The sequence below is a fragment of the Pinus tabuliformis genome, chromosome 5_1 (assembly GCF_031772625.1).
Source record: "Pinus tabuliformis cultivar Carrire ecotype Pingquan chromosome 5_1, CPIR1, whole genome shotgun sequence".
NCBI classification, from domain to species: domain Eukaryota; kingdom Viridiplantae; phylum Streptophyta; class Pinopsida; order Pinales; family Pinaceae; genus Pinus; species Pinus tabuliformis.
The window spans coordinates 881,119,234-881,133,273 of NC_142305.1; positions in this window are offsets into that span (position 1 = coordinate 881,119,234).

The following is a 14,040-nucleotide window of genomic DNA, read 5'->3' on the forward strand; positions in this document are numbered from 1 at the left end:
GCCTTCTCTAATGAATCAGGTTCCCAAAGGTGCACATCATGTTGGATATTATCCTTTAAAGACCCTATGAACACATCAATCCTATGCTCCTCTGGAATATCTGTTACCCTTATGTTCAATTTTTGGAACTCCTCAATGTGCTCCATTATTGAACCCTTTTGTTTGAGACTTATCAATTGGCTAAAAAAAGCGTTGCTTTTTGTATCCTCATAATGTGCTATCAATTCTTCCGTAAAAATTGCCCAAGTGATAAATTGTTTACGAGAACAAAGCCATTGATACCATACAAACTGATTTGGTTCCAAATATAAAGTTGCCATACGTACCTTTTGTGTGTTTTGCACATTATTGAGATCGAAGAATTGCTCCATCTGTAATATCCATGTGGCGGGATCCTTGCCATCAAACTTCCTCATATCGATTTTTGGAACATGGTGAGTCTTCGATCCAACATTAGAGTCTATGGAATCATGATTAACATTTCTTTTGTTCTCATCATGAGTTTCCTTTACTACCTTTTCACCATTAATGACCCTTTCTTGTAGCAATTTCTTCAATTCTTCCATCGAATCCTCCATCTTAGCTTCCATGCCCTTTATCTTAGATTCCACGCCATTTATCTTAGATTCCACGCCACTTATCTTAGCTTCTGTTAGCTTTTGTGAGCGTGACATTTGTTGCACTTGTTCTTGTAATTTTGATATATCATGTAGCATTTCTTCCTCTTCTTCATGAGTCATGCTAGAGCTTTCAGGTTCCTTACTAGGTGTTTGCATTTTCTTTCCTCGAGGCATCGGTTACCGATAATAATGCTTTACTATGCCCTTTGAATTCCTTCAAACCAAGCTTATGCAAAAATTAAAAAAAAAAACTACACACCTTTTTTCTACTTTGTAGAAGCCTGATATTGAATCTGATGTATCTCTGAAATTTCGAATCATCCAGTTCTAAAATTATTACATGTAGTATCCTTCTATGTCCTCTTTCCAATGCCACTAGTCTGATCCAAATTGGATTCTCCAAGAAAGAGTTATGCACAATCTCCCACAGTGACCTGATTATAGACTAGTTCAGTAGAGCGAACTTGTATGAAGTGCCACGTGTCACTGTTTCAACCTTTGACTCTGAAAAATATATAAAAGAAAACTAAAGTCCGTCCTCTTTCTGTACCTTCTTACGAAATTTCAATCCGATGCTCAGAAAGAAAGTTATGACGATTTTCCCCAGGTCACCTGTTTTGAGTGTAATTCAGGAGTCTGCAAAAATACCAACTTCCTCAGATCATATCTCCGAAAATATCCCGCAAAAAGCTTTGAAATTCGGACCCAAGGTTCAGCGCGATTGCTTCTCAAATGGGTTTTTTTTGTGACTTCTGAAACGTCAGAGAAAAAAAGTTATAGCGAAAATGCCACGATGACCTGTTTGGAGCAGCGAAACCCTAGAATCCAAAGCTCTGATACCAAATGTTATGAAACCAGCTCACAAAAAGATAGAAAAGAGAGATCCACGCCTTAGAATTCAGCCTCTTAGAGGGGGAAACCTCCTTTACATTAAATAAATGAACAATTCTTGGATGATACAAATGACAAAACCTCCTTTCTATATATAGGAGTCTAAGGAGTCACAATATAATCCAGCCGACCTAACAATAATAATATAAAGCCACAAAAATAACAATAGAGGGATTCTATGGGGCACAGAAATAACAATATGGGGGTAATAGGGGCACAACAATATAAATAAGGGGTATAACTACAATAGTAATGGGGTAATTACTAGTATTATAGGGACCCAACAGTCAGCTTCACCAGCGCAGCACCCAAATAGTGGCCACTCAGTAACGGTTATCCTCCACAGCAGTTCCAAATGTCCAGATCACTTCACCAGATTCATTCCTTTTGATCGCATTATTTCATTTCTGTTAGTTCAAAGTCAATAATAGAATGCCATGTCACTAAGGAATTAATTGTAATCTTTTTGTAAATTTTGTTTAAATTCTTCATTATGTCGAAGTATTGAGGGTTGGTCCCTGAACATTGTAACTCTTTCTATCAAGCACTCTACCTTTTTCATGTTGTTGGAGCACCATTAATGAAAATACTTTTCACATGATACTTGTATTATGAAATACTGGTGATTTTTTTCCTACTGTAACTGTGTTTTCATTGTTACTCTTCTTATGGTATGCATCTGAAATCTAATTGTAAAACAGGAGATGTGAAAAATAGGATATGTTTTTTAACACCCTATTTGGACTGCATTTACAATCTGTATGTTTTCTTCTGAAAGTATGATTGACTAAATGCTTCTCAATCCTTACTGAATCACACCTTTTCTCCATTCCAAAATTTAATTTAAAAGATCCATTAAATCTAGCTAGCTTTCCCTGTGATTACTCCTTTGAACTTTTGGTGCAGCATTCCATTTGTATTTGACTGCATAGCCCAATGAAAAGAAATTTATTTGATCAGATTAATCAACCAATCAACCAAATTCAAACAAACAACCAAGATTAATCATAACTAGACTAAAATCAACTTAAAAACCATGTTAAATCATAAAGAGAGAGCCCTCTCTGAAGCTGACAAGGGCTAGATCCCAGCTTCAAAAGTGGTTTGATGTTGTCCAATGTATTTACTCCCACAATCTCAAAAATACAGAATGATAACAGTTGGAATAGCACTGACAAATTTAGTCTCTGGTCACTGGTAGGTAAGCTTGTGAGAGCGACTTTGGGTTTCTAGATGATGTCATGCCTATAGCATGAGAGAGGCTGAGGCTTAGTTTGTCCAAAATTTCAATGGGGCCCAAGGGAAAGTTGTCTAAAGTATTGGATTGGTTCCTAAGGGTCTTGTAGCTAATGTTGAATGTCTATATGGTATGTTTCCATTGGTTCCACTTCCTTAACATGACTTACGAGGTCGAATCATATCATAATGGCCTCTTATCGCATGTTTACCCTGGTTGGCCGGTTTCTTGGGTAGATGTGGGAGGAAGGTGTTACAGAGTGGTATTAGAGCCAAGTTCATCCCTCGGACAGGATGGGCTATGTGTTGGTCATGCACGCATGTCATTTTCATGTGTGTCTCTCACCCTTGCATTCCATGTGTGTGTTCCATTTGCATGATGTTATTAATGGTTATAGTGATTCCGTCACGTGAAATTTGAGGTTTTTATTTTGGAATACATCATTGTGAGTGTATGACTGGTTACATGTCAATTAATTTCACTTACATATCGTTTTAGTATGCTTTCTTACATTCTTGTATGCTTGGTTGCATGTATCATTCTTGCAGGTTTGATTTCAAGTATCATTCACTCATGCTTGATCATATGTGCTTATGCATATGTGTAGTTGGTTACGTATTGCTTATGCATGTTCATGTTTGCATGTGGTCAAGAGTACAGTGATGTAGTGGTTGTTGTCATGCATGAGGTCATGGTGTGTGTTGTTGTTAAGGTCATGCATTGATGACTGGACCCTAGCTAGAATGATGGTTGCATGGTCATATGCTTATGTATTAAGTTTCTATATACTATCATGATTATGTTATACATGTATCACGTTGATTTGTTGATCTTGCAGACAAGGTGTTATCCTCTACAATCTCCTGGGCTGAGGAGGAAAACGAAAAAGGTAACCTCGAACCACTTTCAGTTCAGTAGCTAGCCGTATTGAACCAGAGAAGGATCTCTCAAAGTATTTGTCAATGAATAACTGAAAAGAAATAGGTTTTAGGCTAGATATACAAGTCTTTTTGAGTATTTGAGAATTTAGGGTTTTTTAATTTGCTGGACTAGGGATTAGAGCAGGTAAATTAGGTCAAGGCTTCAAATGTGCAGTGACAAGTATAAAGAGGAGCTAGATATCAGTTTGTTATAGTGAATTTAAGGTTTTTTCAATATAGTATGGATTTGGGAGTTTAAGAGAACATAATGAGCATGTATAAGCATGAATTCATTAGTCATAGAAGAAAAGAAACACAAGCATGATTTTCCACATAAACAAAGCTTAAATCTAAGAATTTTGCCTATATGACTGCAAGGAAAACCATAAGAAGAAGGTAAATGATGAAACAAGAGATGATTTCATCAATTAGAAACTGATCTAAAAGGAAATTAACACCATAGACTCATTGAACAAGTATTCCTGAAATATAGCTACAACTACTCCTTGATTAGCTGTAAGAAAACATAAGATGCAAGCCTCTCCACAAAACTCCAACCCTTCTAACTGAATGAGAAAACATACATATAAGCTCAAAACACCCATTCCCCACCTTTAGGGGTCGAATCCTTAGGTGTTGGTACAGATAGCAAGAATCTCTCAACAAACCAGAGGAAGTAAGAAGGTCAAACACAAACTCTTCTTTTAGACTTCAAATTGAGTTTTGCTACCTTTATGAGGCTTTAATTAAACACTAAAACAACCTATCATGTCTATTAACTCCATAATTACATCATAAAGTCATTAAAATATCCAAAATACATCATAAAAACAAAATCTGGCAAAATTTGCAGTGAAAAAAATCAAGTACAGGTATACGCATAGCACATTCTGCTATAAGCGTAGTGCCAACTTGCAGGCAGTTTTTGGAGGTCTTCTGGATGTCAAACCTAGAAAGTAAGAAAATGGTCAACTGGAATTTTGTGTCTAGTTTCCATATCAACTCTAATTTTTATAAATGGAGCATGGGAATGCCTTCAAAAATTCATTCTCCCTAGGTTACTCTCTAAGCGCAGCACATGTTCCAAAACAGTGGCAGAAAGTGTGTTTTTCACCCCTTTTTTTACTTTTTTCGCTTCACCAGTTTGCTGAACTACTTCCAAAAGTGGATTTCTAAGATCCTTAGGGAAAAATCTATCCAAGAAAATAAAATTTTCATCATTTGGAGCTATAAGATGAAAGTGTAGCGCCAAGGCGTTGTGCTTATAGAATTTCCTGTGTTTTTAAAACAGTGAAAAATGACCAAAATTTTGAAAATGAAAAAATTTTCTCCAAATTTCCTCAAAATTGTTGAGTGGAGGTAAAATAGGGTATTTTATGCCATGAGTGAGGCCTCAACAAGTAAATCAAGCATATCCTTGTCCTTTTGACCAACTAGGTTTTCCTTGAGTTTTCTCTTCAAATGCTTGATCCTGATTTGAGATACTTTGTTTCTGGTATAGTAGTGCATAGTCATATGCCTCTGCAAGTTGTTGTTCATGTTTACCTTTTTGAGGAGCCGCTCCAAGTTTCCATTTACCTTATCAAGCCAATAAACCCTATCTTCATTGATGTTTCTAGTGATTAGGTCATCCACCATAGTCTGTTCTTTTGGATGTGAAACCTCTCTTTATAGCTCAAGAGATTTTTAGCTGCTCTAGTCCTAGGTCTACCTGATGCAATTTTCTTTCATTTACCCTTGGACACTTCCATTTCAACCACTGCTTTTACCTTTGTATCTTTCTTCCTTGAAATTGTTGCTTGTTTGTCTTGAATCATCTCGTTCACCTTTAGTTGCATATTCTCTTGTTGCGGGCATGCTATTAGAGCATTTTCCTCAATCAATTTTCCTTCCAACCTCTTGATTTCAGCATCCTTATCCCTAATTATCTGATCTTTAACCTTGCCCTCTTGTTCTTTCTCCATAGTTGACACATGTGTGCCCGGATGAGAGGACTCTTCACGTTGTGAGAACACTATATCTTTTCCTGATGTAGACTTGGCCCCTTCAACCATCCCTTGAGAAAACACAATCCTATCACCTATAGAATAGGTATGAGACCCTTCTTCTCTATCTTTCCTCTTAGTTGACCCACTTGAAGAAGAAATCACTCGCTGCATGGGTGAGCCTGTAGGTGTTGTTTTATCATTATACCTAGTTGAAGAAGATGGAGAAAAAGTTGAACTAGCAAAATGTTCCCAAGACATATTTGCTTGTGCTAATTGATGACAAACAAGCACTTTCACTAGGCCATGATGAAACAAACTAGAGTAGTGATTCTCCCCTTACTTTTGTACCTTCTCTACCATTTTGACCAAACTTTTGTACAAGTAATATGACAAGTTGATTTGTTGTACACCGGTGAAATGCATCAGAAGTTTCATGTGGTACTTATAAATCCTTGAAAACCTACCTTCACATGTGAAATACCTCATGATAATTTTCATGAGAGGGGTGTACTTATCCAACAAATGTCTGAATGGAAAAATATAAGTTGGAGCTGCCTTGTACTATGTTTTTAGGTACATTTTGTAGTTTTGAAGGTCAAGGTCATCTCTTTTGAACGAAATCTCTCCAATGTCTAGAATCCTTGTAGCTGCGAAGATAGGTTTCCTTGAAACAATGATTTGGAACCCTGTTATGGTCATTTTGTCCCTTTTCAGCTTACTAGCAAAAGCACTAGTCAATTGGTCATGATATTTCAATTATTCAACCCTCTAACAAAATGTAAGGCGGCTAGCATCTTCAAAGGATTTCATGATAAAAGGAGAAGATAAGACCTCATGGGTTGATGTAGGCTCATGGCTGATGACATGTCCTCTTTTATGCTTCTTCTGCTCTTAGGTTTCAGACTCCATTTCAACACTTAGCTCTTACGATAACAAACTAAGGTTTTGACTGTGTGAAAACAGGGGATTTTCAAGAGTTGTGAAGGAGTTTGGGGAAAATGAGGGGGATAGAGATGTGAGAAAATTCAAAGAAAATTTTGGGAAGTAGTGGGGGAGTTTAGGATGCTAGGGAAACCGAAACTATCGAATTTGGGTGAGTGGAAGGCTTCCAAAAAAGAAAACATTGCCTTATAGTCAAAAAGCGTGTAGTTTTTCTAGGGTTTAGGAAGAAATATGAATTTTGGGAGTGGTTTTGATAGGAGGTATTTGGGAAAGTGTATTTAGGATAGATAATGGTGTGGAATCATATAGGTATGAATTTTAGCAGCAAATTTGACAAGAGAAAGGTGAAAACTTTGCTAACTGCTTTCAAAACCCTAGGAAGTAGAGATGAGATAAATGAGCATAGATAATGGAAATAAAAGGAGTTTGAACCCTAGGATAAAACACCAACCTATTTCAGCTGTAGAAGAATGTCACCATGATGGAGCAAGAAGCTGCAGAGGGCTCACACTTTTGTAGAAACGATGGAGTTGCAACCTGGTTATGCGTAGCAGAGGCAGGGTCATTTGCGTAGCACAGTTTCCAGAAATCAGTTTTTGGATGCAAGTAACCCTTCTTGGCATGGAAGAATTACCTTGGTGGAATGATATGGAGTGTTGGATGCAAAAATGGGAAAGTGAGGAATGAAAGAGAGTGAGTGGTGAGCTTTTATAGATGGAAAAATCGATTTTCCCTTTGTACAATAATAGTGGACCCACCAAACAATTTACACTTGGACTTGACACTTTATTTTTATGAATTTATGATGATATTTCATTTGAGAGAATGAAATAAAAACATAAATTTCAAACCTTAGTTACCAAACTAATTTCCACTATTCCTCCTAACATGAATTTAAATGGTAAAAAGACCAATTTTCCAAAATTACACCTATTGACCTAGTGGTGACCTAATGATGATTTATTGATGACTTATTTGGTGGATTATGAACAAAAATGAGTATGGGACTCTATTAATGATGATATGTTTGACCAAGATAGTGTCTTTTACCATGAGACTGAAAGTAATAGTGGAGACTGACCTTCCTGACTAGTGATCAAATTTTTATTGAAAAACTTTTTGAAACTAAAAATTTGACCAAAAACCCTAAAAATAGCTATGTAAAAGCACATTTGGTCATCATTGACAAGATGCAAAGACTAACACTTTTCAAGCTATCCTCCCTGAGTTATGCTAAGGTATGTTGGTTTATTTTGATTTCGTTTAGCTGACATGATATACGTTGCAAGAAGAAATATCAAATGGATAGTAAGTTGGTTGACTACCAAGACTCTCCCTATGAATCTGAAGAGCAGTATGGTGTTTGGAACTCTTCTGATTTGGTAGTTACACTGAGAATCTTAAAGGAAGAAATAAGGATTTGTAAGGCAGATAATGACAGAATCATGCAGGCACGGGAGAAACAAACAGAGGAAAATGCAGTGATACTTCAGAGTTTGTCAGATTTGTAGCGATAAGGACCACGTCGGATCAGCTATGAGAAGGAGGATAGAACTAATGGGGCATATGTTAGTTGGTCACATGGTGGTCATAGGTCAGATAGCGATGACACAATTAGATACGGTAGATTGTTGGACACTCTGAATAGGAGAGGGGACAGACACAGGTATTATTCTAGTTATGATTCAGATAGGCATCATGATCGCCATCATTATCATCCTTATAAGAGGATTGATAGGGGATATTTATCGGATGATTTTAAGAAAGAAAAGCCACCAACATTTGACGGAGAGATGAAGAAACCGCAAGATGCAAAGTCATGATTGCTTGGCATGAGGAAATTCTTCAGGTTGCATGACTATTCAGAGAACTTGAAAGCTAGAGTGGCTACATTCAGTCTAAAAAGAAAAGCAGACATTTGGTGGGAAGACGTGAAGAATGTCACATGCATTCATGAGGAGCATTTGAATTGGAGTGAGTTTGAGCGGTTATTCAAGAACAAGTATTTTAAAGGAGATACTTTGATGACAAGGCGAAATAATTTTATGAGCTAAAGATGGGTTCCATGACAAATGATGAGTACACTAGTAGATTCTTGGAGTTACTAAGGTATGTGCCTTATCTCACAAAGGAAAAGGCCAAGATTCAGAGGTTCATTAGTGGGTTATCGGTTGCATTTAAAGATAGGATTGAGTTCGATGAGCCTAGATCATTGGAGGAGGCCATTCAGAAGCTAATGCATTGTTATAAAAAATCGAAGTGCAGAACTGAGACTAAGCCAAAAATGGAGAGCTACTGCAAAGAACAAAGGAAAATGGAACAGAAAGTGATCAAGGCCTCAAGATACAGGTAACAAGGATAATGTTGCACCACCTAAGAAGTTCAATGCATCAGATAGAGGACAGGGATTCTGATCAGGAGAACAGAACAAGGAGATGGCATGGAAGCCTATAGAGTGTTGGATTTGTGGCAAGGATCATTGCAGGAGAGATTGTTTGCAGAATCAGGGTGGTAGACCTCAGATATACAGTGCGCAAGAAGCACAGACTGTTGGGGATGTTCGTCAGATTATTCCAAGTATCTATGTAGCATTGGATAACAAACAGACAGATCATCAGGAATCTATCATTGAGATGGATGGTAAGCTTTGTGATCATGTTATTTCTATTTTGATTGAACATGGATCTAATTATAGCTATGTTAGTCCTAATTTGGTTGATAAGTGTGTTTTGAGTAAGGAATTTCATGCAGAGTCTTGGTTAGTGCAGTTGGCTACAGGTACAAAGAAGCGAGTTCATCATTGGGTAGGAGCTTGTGCATTTTATTTAAATGGTATGCCTACTGCAACACATTTGAATGTATTTCCATTGGGATCATATAGTATGTTGTTAGGAATGGATTGGTTGTACCTTCATAGAACCAAGGTAGACTGTTATGAAAATTCCATTGAGTGTATTGATGACAATTAAGAACCAAGAGTCTTACAGGGTTAGAAGAAAGCTAAATCAGATAGGATGGTGAAAGCTATGCAAGCAAAGTGTAGTCACAGGAAAGATTGTAAGCTATTTGCAATGCACATTTCTAGTGATAAGGGTAAGGAAGTTGAAGATGCATATGTGTTGAGAAGGTACCTAGTTTTGCAAAAGTTCAAGGATGTATTTCCTGAGGAAATTACAGAGTTGCTACCTCACAGATAGGTAGAATTTTCTATTGAGTTAGTGCCACGGCCAGCTCTAGCATCAAAAGCACCTTACAGGATGAGCACACCTAAGTTGCTTGAGTTAAATTTGCAGTTGAAGGAAATGTTGGACATGTGAAAATTCCAACACTATAGGAACCCTATTGCAGCAAATATGAATCTGCTTCACCTACATGATTTTTAATATACATTAGCCAAGTTATTCTTCTGAATACTGAAGAAAATTACGTCTGCAGCCTACACTAATTAAATATTTGATCTCATGAAATAGAAAATAGACCAAAGAACACGGTACATAGGACACACTTACTTTTGGACACAATAGTCCCCAGAAAAAGCCAATGTGGGAAAACCGGTGTAGCATCTCTGAGGATTTATTATTATGCGGGAGAAATATTTGAATACAAATCTAGTATTTTCATCTAGCAACCCTTTACAGAGAAAATAATGGTGGAAAATCTGAGTGAGTTTTACCTCACTTCACTAGGCAGAATTTCGGCTGATCCGGCACAAGACTGGCTAACCCTAGCTATTTTTGTGTTGGCTCTGCGTCAGCCCTGTGTCACCTTCTCTGCCCTCCATGTCAGCTCTCTTGACTATTCAGGTAGCTCGATATTTCTAGTAGTTTTGGATTCTGCGTGACAAGCAACTTTTTTGTGTTAACTCTCCCGGCTACTGTGTTGCCTCTGTGTCAGCTCTCTCGACTACTCCGGAAGTTTCCGCAGCTCCAACAATTCTAGATTCTGTGTGAAAAGAATCTTTTCTACGTTGGCTCTCCAGGCTACTGCACTGCCTCTGCGTCAGCTCTCCCAGTTCTTCCAATGCTTTCGGCAGTTCCCGACAGTTTCAGCTATTTCGACAGTTCTGGATTTTGCGTGACAGGCAACTTTTCTGTGTCAACTCTCCTTGCTATTGTGTTGCCTCTCTATAAGCTCTCTCTGCCTCTCTGTTGGTATTCTCTGGAATGTCCTTCCAGATTCTCTCTGCCCCTCTGTTGCAAGATCTCCCCAATTGATTTTCCTCCTAAGAACTTCTCACCTAAGAAAATCGATTTCCTCAATCTCTCTTTGTGTGTTTCCAAATGAACCCCAAACCTCCATTTTATACTTTTCTTGTTGATTCTCCAACTGCCGAGATTAAGTCTCTAATAAATGGCTAATATTAAAACATGACTTCATCTGCCTTCTAGATCATTCTCACCCATATTTTAATTAATACCCATTAATATTTTAATTTCCCTAAGTTTAGACTTAGGAACTCCATTAAAAATATTAATTATTTTAATAAAATACAATTCGAGTGGAATTTCACCAAACGGTTGTTGCGTTTTTCAGAAATCATGTTCCTTAGCCTCTCTACCAATTTTCAAGGCTATAGAACTTCTGATGCTACCAAAAACTAACACTCCCTCTTAGCGAGGAAAGTGCTCTAGCAACAATGTCCACCTACATGCTGCTCTATTTCTGAAGCACCTCCTTTCTGCATTGTTGCTACCACCAACATTGTGTAGGCTACTACTATTGTACTACAGCCCATGACACTTCCGTTGCCATTGTTGCATCTGTACTACATCTCCCTCTGAAACTTTCCATCTGTTATGTTGTTAGCAGTTCCACTGATAGCATTGCATCTGTACTGCAACTAAGTTACTGAGAGAAACAACTGAAAAACATCAAAAATTAGCTGAACTTAATTGTGTTCTGCATAATACAATTAATGTTGGAATCTTCCTGCTGCTAATTCTAACCCTCTGAATATTTTGCGCTGCTGCTGACTCCTGCATTTTTCCAACTGCAATACTTCCACCCTTGCTCTATGTTGATCAGTCTCTAGTCCCTAGCTACTGCACATGTCCTCCAAACACTTCACTGCATCATCTGATAGTAATTCCATCTCGCTACTGCTGAATCTTGGGCTCCTATAGCAAGGAATTGATCCAAGAGGTGGAATCCTCAAGGATCCTGCCCACATGTAGTCCTCTAGACTACAACTCAATATCTCCCCATCTCCCGCCTGGAGATGTATGGGTGCTCATGGAAAACTCATCCTCGTTAATATTTTTTGAAGTAGCCTTAGGATCATGTTTCTCATCCTTATCTTTTTTCTTCAAAGTACATTGGGATGCATAGCAGCCCATCTCGCAACAACTGAAACATTTCACCTTCGAAATGTCCTTCTTTCGCTTCGGCTTCTATTTTCCTTTCGATGCCAAAGTTGTATTCACCTCATCCTCCTTCGTCTTTATGCCACTCCCATTGCTACCACTAAGGTTGACCTTCACTAGGTTCCTCCTTAACTCCTCCTCTTAAAGACTCGCCCACATCTCCTCTCATGAAGGTAGTTTTTCTCTGCCCAATATGCTTTGCGCGAAAACTTGTCATTCATCCGAGACTCCATTCAGGGTTGTCCTCACCATTGTGTTTGGCTGAGGAGTGGACCCCAATGCAGCAAGTTAGTCTCTAGTGTCTTGAAGACAGTGAAGATAGAGGTTCGCCCCTTCTCCTTTGAGCATCAAATTCCGCTACAAATTCTGCTCCAAATACATCTTCTATTTTTCAGAAGAGCCTTCATACAGAGAAGACAAGGCTTCCCACATCTCCCGGGTTGTATCCTTGTCCTGCAAGTGTGAGACCACATGATCTCTAACTCCATCGAGAATGAGCCTCTTTTCCTTCCCCTGCTCAGCCTTGTACTTCTTCATTTGATCGTTGTCACCGGGAACAACTACAACACTATTAATGTAGGCCTCGAGATCATATTCCTCTAGAAAAGCTAATATTTTGGTCTTCCATATGACATAGTTGGAAGCACCTTCCAACCTATCCTGATCTCTAAGCCCATGTGATGCCATCTCACCCAACTTTCAAAATGACTCCCCTAGTCACTGTTTATCACTGCTCAGCTGCTCAGCGAGTGATAATTTGAAACTTTCTAGCGGAAAGTTATCTGAGGAGAAAATTCCCCTTTTAGGTGTTTTCTTTATTTTCTAGAGGATTTCTGCCCTGGAAGAAATTGCGCCCTTCCAACACTGCAATGAGGCTTTGTGTCACTCCTTCTACCTCTGCAAACTCACGAACTGGAAATCATACCTCTTTGTCATTTCACTCAGAGAAAGGTTTCCTCAGATCTTCTTCCCGACAAGGACTACGCAATCCCTTCAAGGGGATTCGAATTGCTGCCAAGTGCATATTTCAGCCTCACTGATCAGCACTGGATCTGCTCTTCCCATTTCAAAATCAATGCTCTAATACCATGTGAAAATTCCTACACTGTAGGAACCCCTACTGCAACAATTCTAAAACTAATTCAGCTACTTCATTTTTAATATAGATTAACCAAGCTATTCTTCTAAATACTAAAGAAAATTACTTCTATAGCCTACACTAATTAAATATTTGATCTCATGAAACATAAAACATAGCAAAGAACAAGATACATAGGACACACTTATTTTTGGACACAATAGTCCCTGGCTAAAATGAATGTGGGAAAATCAGTGCAACAACTCAAGGTTTATTATTATGCAGGAGAAATATTTGAATGCAAAACTAGGATATTCATCTAGCAATCCTTTACAGAGAAAATATTGGCGGAAAATATAAGTGATTTTTACCTCACTTCACCTAGCAGAATTTTGGCTAATCTGGCACAAGAATAGCTAACCCCGGTTATTTTTGCGTTGGCTTTGTGTCAGGCCTACATCACTTTCCATGCCCTCTATGTCATCTCTCCCAGTTGTTTCAGCGATTATGGTAGTTCCCGGCAATTCTAGCATTTCCCTGCAATTCCGGCAATTCCTGACAGTTTCAGTAGTTCCGGCAGTGCTAAATTCTGAGTGATAGGAAATTTTTATGTGTCAGCTCTCCTGGCTATTGCGCTGCCTCTGCGTCATCTCTCCCGGCTATTCTGGCAATTCCTGGTAGTTCTAACAATTCCGACAGTTTCGGAAGTTCCAGCAGTTCTGGATTTTGCATGACAGGAAACTTTTCTGTGTCAGCTCTCCCTGCTACTGCGTTGCCTCTATATCATCTCTCCATGTTGTTTTGGCAGTTCCCGATAGTTTTGACTCATCCGACAGTTCTGGATTTTGCGTGACATGCAGCTTTTCTGCATCAGCTCTCCCAGCTACTGTGTTGCCTCTCTACAAGCTCTCTCCGCCTCTATCAGTATTCTCCGGAAATTCCTTCTTCTGAATTCTCTCTACCCCTCTGCTACAAGGTCTCCCCAATCAATTTTCCTCCTA